Here is a 14690-nt window from a genome sequence, read left to right on the forward strand (position 1 = left end):
AGGGTCAAACAATGCATCGCCAGTGCTGGACCCAACACCATATTCAGTGTTGCTGGCGTGCCACAGGTTTCTGCTGGACCAGCAGTCTCCGCATGAGCAGCTCTCCATCCCAGCAGCATGGTGGGAAAACCGGCTGTGAGTGGCACCTTCACTCTGTACACAAACAAAGGCACAGACACTCACAGTCTATGGCTCACAGCAGATTTTTGGAGCCCTCTGGCATCCATTCCTGGGAAAGACAACATTCCATTTGCTGGGCTGCTTGGCCCGTCAGTGTTTTGATGAGCTCTCAGAGACTCGGCACTGAGGCTCGAAGTCCTGGTGCCTTTGTCTGAAGTTGCAATAGCGGCACCTTCACCAGCATTCACCAATGCTTCCCCGCACTTCCCCATGCATCCTGCTTTGGGACAGGTGGGGGGAGTCAGGGCGTGAGCGGTGTTTAGCACTGCTCTTAGTCCATCATCCAACGAGGTCAAGCTTCTTTCATTCACTTGGCAAAGGTGATTTACTGTCTGGCACTTTCTATAAATGTTAAGCTGACAGGCTGGAAGATTGAAACTAGACCCCTTTAGCACCATCCTCCCATTTTTATTTATTATTTTTCAGATTAAAAATGTATTTATTTGTTCTGACAGAAGTTTTATAAAGTTTCAGCTGGCTATTATGTATATGAATTTCCTGATCTAAATGACTGGTTTGAAAAACCTTCAGGGTAGATCTTAAATGTCTCCTATTCCTATTTTAATCCCTGCTAATCAGTATTGTTTGTATCCAAGCCATGCAACAACAGATAGCAAAACTAAGATCTTTCCTCTTCTATAGCAACACAATAACTTATGTACGTCCCTCCTCAGCGTTCGTCCTACCAGCTGGGATTCCACCAATCAGGCCTCAAGTTTAGTGAGACATCATGGAGATCAGTTCTCAACTGAGGGCAACTCTGGTGGTGAAAAGGTAGGACCACATAGTACTCCCTGGGGGGCATCTGGGGTCAAACGGTCAGGAGAAACACGCACAACGGATTCTGCCTGCGGCTGTCAACTTCAGCCTGAGCAGTGCCTATGGGTGTCAACTGGACCAGAGATGGATTAGGTCTGTCCAGAGATGCAGGGGCTCCGTAGCTCAGGCAAAATTGGTTTAGATCTGTCATTGACCTGCTGACAGAGGTGCATACTGGGAAGGCCACATATGAATCCATTCTGAGGGTGTGCTTGTCTTTTATACTTCCTGTTAGTGGTCAGACAGATGAAATTGCAGAATGTGGTCTGCAGTCTGTTGAACAGTTCAGGTTAACGGAATATTGATCCAGAGCATGGATCCCAATGGAAGCTGACTCCCAGCACAGCAGAGGCATTAAATATAAGGAAAGAAATGAATATTGCTGAATGACAGTTATGAAGAAAAGTGGGCCTAGTGGAGTATAACATATACCTAGCCAGCTCTCACCAAGGCATAATGACTCGGTTCATTCACATTGAAAGGTATGACATGAAGCACTTCAGCGATTTCTACAGACACCGGGAAAACATTAAAAGAATTCACAGACATCTGAAAGCACCAAATATACCTATAGCCACTGGTATTAATGTCAGTTTTTCTATGATATATGGGTTAAACGGAGGGTTTTAAAAAGTGGCGTACTGCAGAGTAGACTTTGGTACAATCCAGAGGGATGGTCTCCTTTGTACTGAAGCCATTTAAAACTAATGTCTACTTAGGAGACATTACTCTATAAAGAGCAAGTTGAGGGAGGCGTAAAGACAATTTCTCCACAGGTATTAATAAAGTATCAGTTATTCTAATTATTTAAAATGACTTTACCTTAAGAAGCTTACTAACAGAACAGTGTTCTTTATTTTTTAAATCATTTTCCCACTTTTTGCTGCTGTTCTCTTTCAAGACGAAGGGAATAATGATAAACTGAGGTAAGCCTTCAGTAGCATTTACAGTAGTGTGGTGTCCAGCTAGCAGCATTTACCTGGTCACACTGTAATGGTGTCACGTCGAGGGCAAGGACAGAGGCGAAGACAGGGATGGAGGAAAACCAAAAGGGGCTTTATTAAAGAAAACTACACTACAGGAAGGGCGAAGGAAACAGACCACAAGGGGTCCAAACAGGGTAGGGAGGATCAGGCAAGAACACTAGACACAGGACACACTGGGGAGCACATGCAGGCAGCAACATCAATGACTGGACTGAGGATCGCAGGACTGAAGGACACTTTTTACAGGGCATGTGAGGGAGCAGATGGGACAGCGGGGAAGACAGCAGGCTATACGTACACTAAGATGGGAGACACAGTGGAAGAGGGCAGGGCAAGACACCAGATGGGCACTGCTGCGGGACAAGGGCGCAGAGACCGAACACCATTAGGGGACGAGACAGACCAGGGTAGGCAGGGGCAACACCAGCACAGGGCACTCTGGGGGCAAGACGGGACACCACTAGGAGAACTTATATATTGTCTTATTGTTATTGTCTTATTGTTTTTAAGTTTAACACAAATATTTTCTCTTACCATTTAAATATAAACAACCATATTTAGAATAATGGCCACAGCATCTACAGTTTAAACAACTAATTATAAATATATTTCAATTGTGCCGCAAAATTTGCATGTACTATATCAGTGTCACGATCCGCTCCGTCCGATCCCGATGTGTGCCACGCCCCCTCATTACCTTGTGTTCATTCCTGTTTGTGATCATCTGTGTCCTGTTTCATTTGATTAGTCCTGTGTATATTAGACCGCGTCTCCCCATGTATGCCAGATTCGGCATTGTATTGTCCGTGGATGTCTCTGCGTGCTTGTCATTTGCCAATTAAACCCCGTTACCTGACTTCCTGGCTGCTGTCGCCTGCTTCCCGGCTCGCCTCCGTTGCCGAACGTGACAATCAGAACATAAAAATAAATATAGAATTAAGTATGCTAACAAAACATAATCTGAAGAAATAGCAAGAAACATACGAAGAGATGCTGCTCACCTCTGCGCCATCTCTCTGTCAGAAAGTTTTTGTTCAACCTGCAATTATTTTGTTAGAACTATTGAAACCACCGAGATTTTTAATTGGTCGAAAAGTATGAAGATATGTATTGTCATTATTTTCAACGAATGAAAACAAAGAATTTATTGTCAGGGAGGGACGAATTTGTAGCTGGTCCAATCAGGAGTAGTATCTTTAGTTTGTGCATACTGTAGCTGGGCGTGATTGGATATCTAGCCGCCTTTCAAGCCCCCGAATCATGTATCTACTTGTCAATAGGAAACCACGCAGCTCTGTCTATAATGTCTGTCTGTAATTTTTTTTATGACATTATGTTTTTGCTAGGCAGCATTACGGTAATGCGTAATACCGCTGTATTGGGGGTGTACCACCGCTGTATTTCCATAGCTTGTTGACGCAATTAGCATTTTAGCGACGTTGGTAGGGCGACGTCAACTCTCAGCGAATTTCATAGGCAACATCTACAATTCAGGAACTAGTAGGTCTTCAGATAGCTGTTCACGCTTTTGAGAAAGAAGACTATAGTTCTTGTTATTCAAATTCTGTATCCTGGTATTTTTAATTTCGAAGATATGTAATATACAAGTTTTTTGATAGACTAAATTTTGGTTTGATTTCTATTTTATTTTATGTTAAATAACGTTCATATAAAATCATTTTAGAATTAGTGCAGTGTTTCGTTTAAAATTAGTGCAGTGTCCTTAAAAACTGCATGTTCAAACCTAACGCCATGCCATAACTGCTTTGCAGATATTTCATTCAGGAATCTATAGAGGATATACGTAAGCCAGTCTGTGTATGTTTGTGTCTATGTGTGTTTGGGTGGGTGGTCATGTATATATTATGTTGTGGGGACCAAATGTCCCCACAGTGTTATAAAAACATGTTATTTTGACTTTGTAGGGACATGTTTTTGGTCCCCAAAAGAAAAAACTGACTCAGTTTTATAAAATTCTGTTAATGCAATCAAAGGAATAATAATTCCAAAAGTCTTGTATTTTGTTTGGTTACTTACTGTTACTTCTTGCTTACTACTGCAGGGATTTTGGATTAAGGTTGCCATAATTAGGATTGGGGTTATGCCCATACAAATGAATGGAGAATCCCCACAAAGACTCAGATACCTAATCTGTGTGTGTGTGTGCGCGCACACGTGTGTGTGTGTCTGTTTGTGTGTGTGGATTAGGTTTATATTACATGGTGGGGACCAAATGTCCCCCGCAATGTGATAAAAACCTGTTATTTTGATGCTTTGGGGGTGTTTTTCAGGTCCCCACAAAGATCTGTCAATACTAATAAAAAACTAAAGATGCCAGAAGTCTTGTATTTGGTTTGGTTACTTATGGTTAACGTTAGGGCTGGGTAGGGGTTAAGGTTGTCATGTTGGATTACAGTTTTCCTCATAGAAATGAATGGAGAGTCCCCACGAAGATATAATTATAACCCTATGTGTGTGTGTGTGTGTGTGTGTGTGTGTGTGTGTTGTGTGTGTGGTATCAGATCAGTTCCTGAGAGTTCAGTAGTCTGACGCCATGTTTCTGAGTCTGGGTGTGAAGGCCTGAATGCTTTTCCAGATGCTAGGAGGGTGAAAAGATAATGTGAGGGGTGGGTGGGGTCATCCACAATGTTGGTGGCTTTGCGGATGGAATGTGTGATGTGAATGTGCATGATGGATGGGAGAGAGACTCTAATGATCTTCTCAGCTATCCTCACTATCTGCTGGTCTTGTGATCTGAGGCTTGGAAAAACATGTTGTGCTGCTCAACCTTAGCACAATGATATGGGTGAATCATGGACGCAATAGAATTTGGGGATGATTAGTCCATACAGGGACAGAATCATTCCATACCTCAATCACCTCGTACGTATGTCTGCTAGGTGGAGTTGGAGTTGCTCCTAACTGTGCACAGTGGAGTTGAACAATCACAACTTCCCAGAATTTTACAGTAACAGGAGGACAGTGAACAACTCTTATTAATTCTATGCTGTGTGGACGATGTAATCGCCCACGAGTTTGCCTTAATACACAGGACATTCAAGCCATTGCAGAATACAAACCACAAATGCAGCTCCCTCCACCAGCAACGCCAATGTAGAAACTGCCACAAAATCCATGCCCCCTGATAACCAGCCCCTTATATTTTCACTACCGTCGTGGGGACCGTACTACAAAGAGTCAACGCAAGGTAAGCTGCAAAGTGCAAACAAATTTACAACTCACCATACATAGTGCACTACGTTTACTTTGTTTGTACTATGTGTACAGTCTTTGCACCTTGTCTGTTTGGCACTATATGTCGGTCATTCCTGTTATTCAGTGACTTTTCTGTCCTCATGGTTTACTTATATTTTCTCTAACATGAGTCACATATTTAAAACAAATATATATTTAGGTCTTCGTTATCACGTAAACAGAGACAATACGTATTAAAACTTTTATTGATATATGTATTAAGGCTGCCGTGATTAGTGGGCGTAGTCGATGACATGTTCTTCATGAATATCACTACGCAATTATTGGAGTAGTTATTCTCTAAAGCCCTGCAGTGACATGTAGTTTGTTGTTGTCAAAATGGGAGGGGCCAATACAAAGCACGGGTCTTAGGGAATTCTGATTAAATATACAGGCTTATTAATCCTGTTAATATAATTAGCATATGACCACTATTACTGTAAATAAATTCACAAACCGCAAAACTAACACCAATTGTCTGTCTACCTGCAAGGATCTGTCTGCAGACTGAAAAACTGGGGAATGAAGTGTAAACCGACCAATCAAACCACAATGGACTCGTTGGGGGAGGGATTAGACAGAGGGTGAATAGAGATGTGCATCATGAGAAAACAATATGTTCTTTTCGAACACTGAAGCATGCATACTCTATTCTAGTAGATCATAAATATAATATTATAAACTGAAAGTGAGCAAAATAATGCCCTTTAAGCAACAGTAGGCTGCTGTCCATGGTGCTGAAAACCTGGATTGTCAAATTTTACATTCAATTTTTTCACCTACTTTAACTGTAACCCTCTTATTTTGTTGGCAGTGATGCTCTGTGAAGTCTACAGAGGTGGGTATAGAAAGGATTAAAGTGGGTAATATGTGATTTAGATTAACTATTTTAAACCTGCATTGTAAAATAAAATGTGAACAGATGAAACACCAATACATTCAATCAATTAGTCCTTGTCTGAAATGGTCAAATTTTCCTTTTAAACAAGAGATCTTTTTTTTTTTCAGAACAGTCTGGGTGCATCTTCTGTCCTACCAGACCGGGGTCGTGGTAAGAGCACTTCTTCTTAAGAAGTGGTTCTCAGTGGTTGGCTCACCATCTCCTTCGACAAGGAGAGAATTCAAATCATGTGGTTCTTCTGGATCTTCAAAAAAACCCAATCAAGACTCCAACTTAGCAACACCTGCAGTTTGTTGTTGCAAATAATAAAGTATTTGAGTGACTAGAGGGGATACCTGACTACCTAAGAGAGAAGCGGATTTATCCAGGACTGGGTCATGGACAACTTTGGCATCTGTTCCTGTAATGAGCTCATAATCATGGAGTTTAAGGATATGGCTAGATAGGTCCAGGAAGAATGAGCTTTGTGGGGGTGGGGGCATAAGCAGCAGCCAAACAGATCTTACTTCCCCCAACTCAGACAGGATACAGCAGAACCTGTGGTGAGCATCAGCCCCAGAATCGAGAGTGAAAATTTGAGGGGCAGGTTGGACATTTAATTAAACAACAGCAACAATGTAACAGTCATGCAATTTTGTGATTAATAACTGGGGTGGAGACAGCAACTCCTGGATGGGCAAACAAAGCAATCAGAGCTGCTACAGGGAAGCACATTGCACAGCAGCCATAGCGATCATGGTGACCTGCAGGAATTGGCCGGCGAACTCGGTGCAGTTCAATGGCGTTAAATAGGGAGAGTTCCAAGATACTGGAAGTCATCCATGGTAATATTCACATCCTCAGGAGTATCATATAAAACTTGTGTAAGCCTCAACTCCTTCAATGCCCTGATCGGGGCATTCATCGCTTTCCTATCTGCAGCTGTTTTAGCACTAAAATATTGGTAAAAAAAGAGATTCTCCTACAAAAAGTCAGAAAAGTCAAAGTGCATGATAATAGGAGGGGGACGTGAAGAGTTTTCTGACGGCCGTACAGCCTATGAGCACAGCGAATGGCTGACTGAAAGGCAGAGAGCTGAGGGAAAGTAGGGGCCTGAGTTACTGTATCACACCCAGCCAGGGCGTTGAGGGTGTCCGGCTTGGTGACCTCAGGATTAGGTCTCTGCCTTTTGCAGATGATGAGGTCCTGTTGGCCTCATCGGACCGTGACCTTCAGCTCTCGCTGCGACAGTTCGCAGCCAAGTGTGAAGCGGTTGGGATGAGAATCAGCACCTCCAAATCCGAGACCATGGTCCTCAGCCGGAAAAGGGTAGAATGCTCTCTCTGGGTCGGGGATGGGGTCCTTCCCCAAGTGGAGGAGTTTAAGTATCTCGGGGTCTTGTTCACGAGTGGGGGGACGATGGAGCGGGAGATCTACAGGCGGATCGGTGCGGTGTCCACAGTGATGCGGGCGCTGCATCGGTCTGTCAAGGTAAAGAAGGAGCTGAGCCAAAAGGCGAAGCTCTCGATTTACCAGTCGATCTACGTTCCTACCCTCACCTATGGTCACGAGCTGTGGGTAGTGACCGAAAGAACGAGATCGCGAGTGCAAGCGGCCAAAATGAGTTTCCTCCGCAGGGTGGCTGAGCTCTCCCTTAGAGATAGGGTGAGGAGCTCGGTCATTCGGGAGAGACTCAGAGTAGAGTCGCTACTCCTCCGCATCGAGAGGAGCCATCTGGTCAGGATGCCTCCTGGACGCCTCCCTGGAGGTGTTCCGGGCATGTCCCACTGGGAGGAGGCCCCGGGGAAGACCCAGGACATGCTGGAGGGACTATGTCTCTCGGCTGGCCTGGGAACGCCTCGGGATTCCCCCAGAGGATCTGGATGAAGTGGCCGGGGAGAGGGAAGTCTGGGTTTCCCTGCTGAGACTGCTGCCCCCGCGACCCGACCTCGGATAAGCGGATGGATATTCTTGTACTGTCCACTTTCTCCCGTGACAATGCAAATTTCCCACTTGTGGGACTAATAAAGGAGTATCTTATCTTATCTTATCTTATCTTATCATCTTAATTAGGGAATCTCCAGTGTGTGACTGCCCTCTAGTGGATAAACAAAATTCAACTACATAAGTCAATATTATAGTGTTTTCCAATCATTTTCACACTTGTCTCAATACCATGTCCACTTTTTCAAAACACTTCACACTGTGAACTTTACAAACATGCACCTGAGCATATCAGTTAACTTTCGGTGCAATATGCACTAAAACCACCAGAACACTTCACACTTCACCCAAAAGTGACACACGCTGCCAAACCTATAGCACACGCACTCTCTCACAAGATGACTTTGTCACACAAAGAACAATGCATGAAAAAACACAAACAACTTGAAGCGCTGCAAAATGCATATATATGATGTGTTGTTGTATCCTATATTTTCACACGTTTATTGCAAAGTAAAAGAAAAACGTATGCCATTTCTTACAGTAAACATTGTAATACAAACAAATAATACAGTAAATAAATTCAGCTGCGCAATACACTGGAAAAGAAAAATACATTACAGCCACCTACTGAAAGTACATTACATTCAATACAGAAAAAAACAAAACAAACATAGCCAAATAGCAAAGTTTGACTGTATACAGTTAAGTATACTGTTGTCCTGGACTAATCCATTTGGTCCCTTGCATTTGGCCATAAATTTTCATCGACATCACACTGAATATTTTCTCTTGCAATACACCAAGGAAAAAATCTCTTTGAGTGTCTTATCCAGCTCTGGATGTCCTCCACATGGATGTCCACACACCCAGCAGCCATTGCATCTAAAAGCGACATCTGATCATGTGGGCGATGGTCATATACCTTCCATCCCCATGCAGAAAAAAATCCTTCAGTCGGGTTGAGGAATGGAGAGTATGGTGGCAAGAATAATGACATCATCCAGGGATGGGCTATAAACCACTCTGTGACTTGGCGGGAATGATGAAAGGCCACATTGTCCCACACAATCACAGATACCAGTAAATTCTTCCTCTCCCTCCTGTGGGAGGTAAATGCTAAATCCTACAGTAGTGGGTTACAGTAAAGACAAACGTGCATCGATGCATCAGTTTTTTCCTGGAGACTTCCCTCAAATCACACCACTACAGTAATATATACACCAATCAAATGCCTTCAGTCAGAATGCTCTACATAGTGTATAGTACCTGTTGCTTTGCCTGAAAATCCTGACAATTGATGCCTCTGTGGATCTAGGCAGGTGGAGTGGAACTCTTAGACCCACTTTCCTCAGGGACAGACCATGATTTCCAACATGGTCAAATACTGTGGCTCTGATTTCATCAGTAGCCAAGATTCTTCCTCTTCCTCTCCGTTTGTGTCTTCTTGCTCTTCCTCTGCCTCTTACTGCATCCATTTTTCACTAGCTAAAGAAAAATGGCAATGGAAAATGCCAATCCAAAGATTTGCACATATGGCAAATTGGCACTAACCTCACAAATTACTAGATAGGTGCTTAGCTGAAATTATAGGCAGGTATGTGTTTTCATTCAGCTTTCCAGCTTCAAGCATTGTAAAGTGCTGTAGTTGTACAAAGTTTTGCTGGTGGCAAACACTGACTGAGAGAAGTATTCATGAAATTTGGGGGAAGTGGTGATTGAATGCATATTGTGTCAAAGCAATGCAAAAGCATACATAGTTTAGCTCACATAGTCCAATTTTATGGTGCATGTGTTAAGTGGACAAGGTAAAAAGTGGACATGGTATTGAGACACGCGTCAAAATGATTGGAAAAAAGTGTAATACATTTAACCCCCGTATGTTTTATGGCTTCACTGTGAGGCTTGACTTATTTCCCTCCTCAATGATCAGTTTAACCCTCAATGGTTCCTTGGGGTGCGTTCTGCACCCCCTGCCCATTTCTATGGCTACTACCATGTTGTTATTAAAATTACAGCAGTTATCCTCTAGGACATTGTAAGTGCACCAGTTTTACATACGGTCATGCAGAAAATGATAGAAAAAGTGTTGACGTCAATTATCGCTGGCATACTTTCTTCGGGGGTGCAAAATGCACCCCAAAAAAAACTTAATTTATGACAGATGTCTGTGGAGATTCTCAGTTATCCAGGTCATGGTTATCCTAAAAAAGGGTTATGCAATAGCAACTGGACTTAGTTTTTCATAGAAGACGTGTTGCACTCCATCCAGAGTGCTTTCTCAATTCTGACTGACTGGTTGGCATAGCAGGTTGATGAACCCTGTAGAATCCTCAAGTCTTTAGCACTAGATGGTCACCTGTGGGTTGTTGTTGTTCCCCCTGGCTTTCATGTGTTTCACTGATACCACCTGAGGCTGAGCGTGAACGACTGTGGAAGCGTTGGGCAAAGTTGAAAGAACTGCATTGTAGGTAGGTGATAGACGTCTTAGGCCACCTCCTCTGTTCAACGACGGTCGTTCATTTGAAGCAGTTGTCCTCCCGGTCCACCTACAATGCAGTTCTTTCAACTTTGCCAAGACGCTTCCAAAGTCGTTCACGCTCGGCCTCAGGTGGTATCAGTGAAACACATGAAAGCCAGGAGGAACGACAAAAACCCACAGGTGACCATCTAGTGCTAACAACTTGAGGATTCCACAGGGTTCATCAACCTGCTATGCCAGTCAGTCAGAATTGAGAAAGCACTCTGGATGGAGTGCAAAACGTCTTCTATGAAAAACAAAGTCCAGTTGCTATTACATAACCCTTTTTAGGGTTAATTTATGACATTGATATGATCGACAAATTCAGTTAATTAGTGATAATTGCTACTATAATTTTTTATGTTATTATATTCTAGAACATTTTCGGATATTAAAAAAAGTCAGCCATTTTGTTTTGTTTACATTTCAACTGTTAGAAAAGATATAACACCATGGCTAGGTATTCCACAGCTGAAGCTCTTCGACACATTCTGCAAGAGGATACAGTCGGAATGTGCATTATATGACCAGTCCCCTCTGCTGCCCCCCCCCCCCCCCCAACGCCCGCAACCCCTTTAACTGCACTATCTCACTGCGTAAGCTGTGCAAGCATCATGCAGTTAACTAATAAATGTATCTTAACTTTAGTTAATTGAATTTGAGCTTGGTACCATTGAATTATATATGCCAATGGATAGGGGTGCAACTTGAACCCCAAGGACCTGGAACGTAACTTTCTGACAAGGACCCATTGAGGGTTAATATAACTGGTGAAGCTGTAAATTAGTTTAGTCATGACTTCAGAAGTTACCCTGACAAGGGATTCTGTACAATCAGAGATGGAGCTGCTGGTTGGGCTGGTCATCGCCTGCTTTTTCTGACTGATGTAGGTCTGAATGTAAAGTTTCAAACTGCTTAATATGTATTAATCTGTTTTATAATGTTCACACAAAAACAGCTTTTAATGTGTGTTGCACCTTACATCTCCTACTGTACAATGTGCTTCTGCATTTGATTCCTCCTTGACTGGGGGGTAAAGAGAAATAACTAGCAAGAAAGACAGAGAGAAACTTTTCGGAGGTGCTATTGTACAAAGTTGAACTGATTGTCCAAAGACTTCTTGCTGTCAAATTTAAATGTGATTTTTGTGTCTCTTTCAGTAAATTATCTTGAAATACATTGATATCTGAAGTTAACTGAGGCCCTTGCTATTCATTGTGTCCGACTCTCCAATCCTTACCTCTCCCTACAAACCTAGACACTGGTCCACTGTAATCTACCTGCATGATCGGGTCGCTCCTGTTGGTAGCAGGTTACATGTCAGACCACTGTAGATGCAGCAGTATGCATTGCAGCCTCTTATGTGCACGCAATGAAGGTACACTGGTGAAGCTTCTCCATGCCATACAGAATAGGGAAGCACTGGAGGCAGTGTGTGGCTCAGTGGGTTAAGCCTCTGTGGCTGTGATTGGAAAGTCACTGGTTCAAGCCCAACCTCAGCATGTCTGTGGCTGCTTTAAATGAGGCCCTTAACCCCCAGCTTCCTGGGCACTGCCATGGGTGGCTGCCCTTCACAGCCAGGTTCCCCTTTGCCTAAGGAGAGCAGTTTGGGGGAAGGATAAAGAGAATCTTTCCACAGGCATCAATGAAGTATCTATTGTTAGAGGCTCCTTTTCTATCTGAGCATATCCTTGCTCAGTTTGCATGAGTGCTCTGCTCCCAAAAGCCACTGGTTTCCTGCATTGTATCACAGCTGCACCCAAACTGGTGTCTGAAGCATCACACTGGAGAATCAAGTCTTCCTTGGGATCATAATATTTCAGTACCGGTGCATTCACAATGGACTCTCTGATTTTGGAGAATGCAGCATCCTGAATGTCTGTCCACTCCCACAAACTGCCTTCATGGGTCAATTGTCGCAGAGGCTCACACTGGTCTGAACGGTGGCTGCAAAACTTGGCTAAGAAATTTACCATTTTTAGGAGTCTTTGCCCCCCTGCTTTGGGCATCTGCTGGATTGCTTTGCCTTTTTCTGGATCAATTTGAAGTCCATCCACTGTCAGTAAATATCCTATGAATGGAACAGCGTCTGTCTCAGTCTTAGTTTACATTTAGCTTGATGTTTTCCTCAGTACATCTGTCTATAAATTACGTCAGTGTTCTGTCACGATCTTTCTCTGCCAGTTCCATTGTGTCTCCCTCACCTGTGATTGAAATGCCATCTGTAATCACATGAACTCCCTCCAAGCCGTTCCAGGGCTCAGTCATCTTTGGAAAATCTCTGGAGCAGTGCTGATGCCCATAGGTATGCACAGCCACCTGTACCTGCCACAAGGGGGCGAGAAAGTGGTCGGGTAGCTGAAGTTTTCCTCCAGCTTGACATGCCAACAGCCATTTCTGATGTCACACACTGAAAAGCTTCTTTAGATCTAGCAAGATGTCATCAATGGTAGGGAGAGGAAAATGGTTCCTCTTCAGTGCTTTATTCAGTGGTTTAGGGTCTGTACACACGCTGAGCTCACCGTTTCGCTTCTTTGTGAATTCTGCTCTAAAATAGCTGTTAATTACTACAGGAATTTTGGTGGTAATGTCTATTAAAGAATGTTTACAAATATCATAAATTGGATTAAAGAAGTAACTGGAGCAGTTGAATAGTTCTGCAGTCTCTGTCATTCAATTCAATTCAATTTTATTTATATAGCGCATTATCACAACATTACATTGTCTCAATGATCTTTACATTTCTGCCTCGTAAGGACCCCCCATTGAGTAAGCCAAAGGCAATGGTGGCAAGGAAAAACTCCCTAAGAGGAAGAAACCTTGGGAGGAACCAGACCCAAAGGGGGAGCCCATCCTCCAGGGGCCAGCAGATGAGTCAAACAAACAAGATGAAATGACTAAGCTAATACAGACAAGATGAAATGACTAAGCTAATACAGGGGTTGAAATATATGTCTCAATGCAGCGGCCGACCGGTGCAGGCACGTGGTGCTTGATGCACGATGGCAGGATTAATAGACACACAGCCGCAGGGTGGATGGCGAGGCATCGTGTTGAGCCAAGGGCAGGCAGGTTGGAGGGTAGGTGCCGGAGGTGGAGGTAGTTGTCTTGCAGGCCGCAGAGGCATAAACTCTTCAACGACATTGTGCTCCAGGGAGCACACCCCAGAAGGGGTGAGGGAGGAAGTAAGAATAATTGTGTATTAGCCAGAGTTGAGGAAACCAGAGGCAGTGCAAGCAAAACGATCGAGTGCAATATTCGTCTAGGCTCCGGCAGATCTGGGTATAGCAGCATGAGAAATAGGGAGAGACAGGCGGGAACACAGGCATGGGGACTCCCTGAACATCAGCACTCTAGTGTAGAGCCAGAGTGACAGCACTGACGCCTCAGTTTATCCAAAGCCAATGACACCGATCCCCACCCAGCTCTTCACCTCATACTGTTAGTCTGACTGGGAGTGAGCGACTAGCTGGAACCAGAACTAGGTTTCCTATACGCTAAGCTATACAAGTGCGTTTTTAATCTAGACTTGAAAAGCGAGAGTGTGCCTGAATCCCGCACATCCGCCGGGAGACCATTCCACAGCTGCGGAGCTCTGTAAGAGAATGCTCTGCAGCCTGCCGTAGCCCTGTCTACTTCAGGAACTAATAGATATCCTGCTCCTTGTGAACGAAGCAGGCGAGGAGGGTTGTAAGGGACCAGAAGATCATTGAGATATTGTGGTGCAAGGCCATTCAGAGTTTTGTAAGTCAATAGTAATAATTTGTAGTCAATCCTAAACTTGACCGGTAGCCAGTGCAGGGAAGTATGTAACTGGGGGGAAACGGAAAGCCCCAAAAAATCATATTATAAGTAGGCACTGTAATAGGCCTACCCTTTGTTGTCTGTATTTAAACGCCAGGAGTATTAGGAATAAAATTCATGATTTAGAGGCTCTTATCTCATCAGACTCTTATGATATTATAGCAATAACTGAAACGTGGTTGAGTGATAAGGATGGAGAAGAATATAATATGGATGGTTACACATTGTTCCGTAAAGACCGTATAGGTAAGAAGGGAGGTGGTGTTGCAGTATATGTAAAGGAAAACTTGCAGGCAAGGGA

Source organism: Paramormyrops kingsleyae, unplaced genomic scaffold, assembly GCF_048594095.1.
Source record: "Paramormyrops kingsleyae isolate MSU_618 unplaced genomic scaffold, PKINGS_0.4 ups71, whole genome shotgun sequence".
NCBI classification, from domain to species: Eukaryota; Metazoa; Chordata; class Actinopteri; order Osteoglossiformes; family Mormyridae; genus Paramormyrops; species Paramormyrops kingsleyae.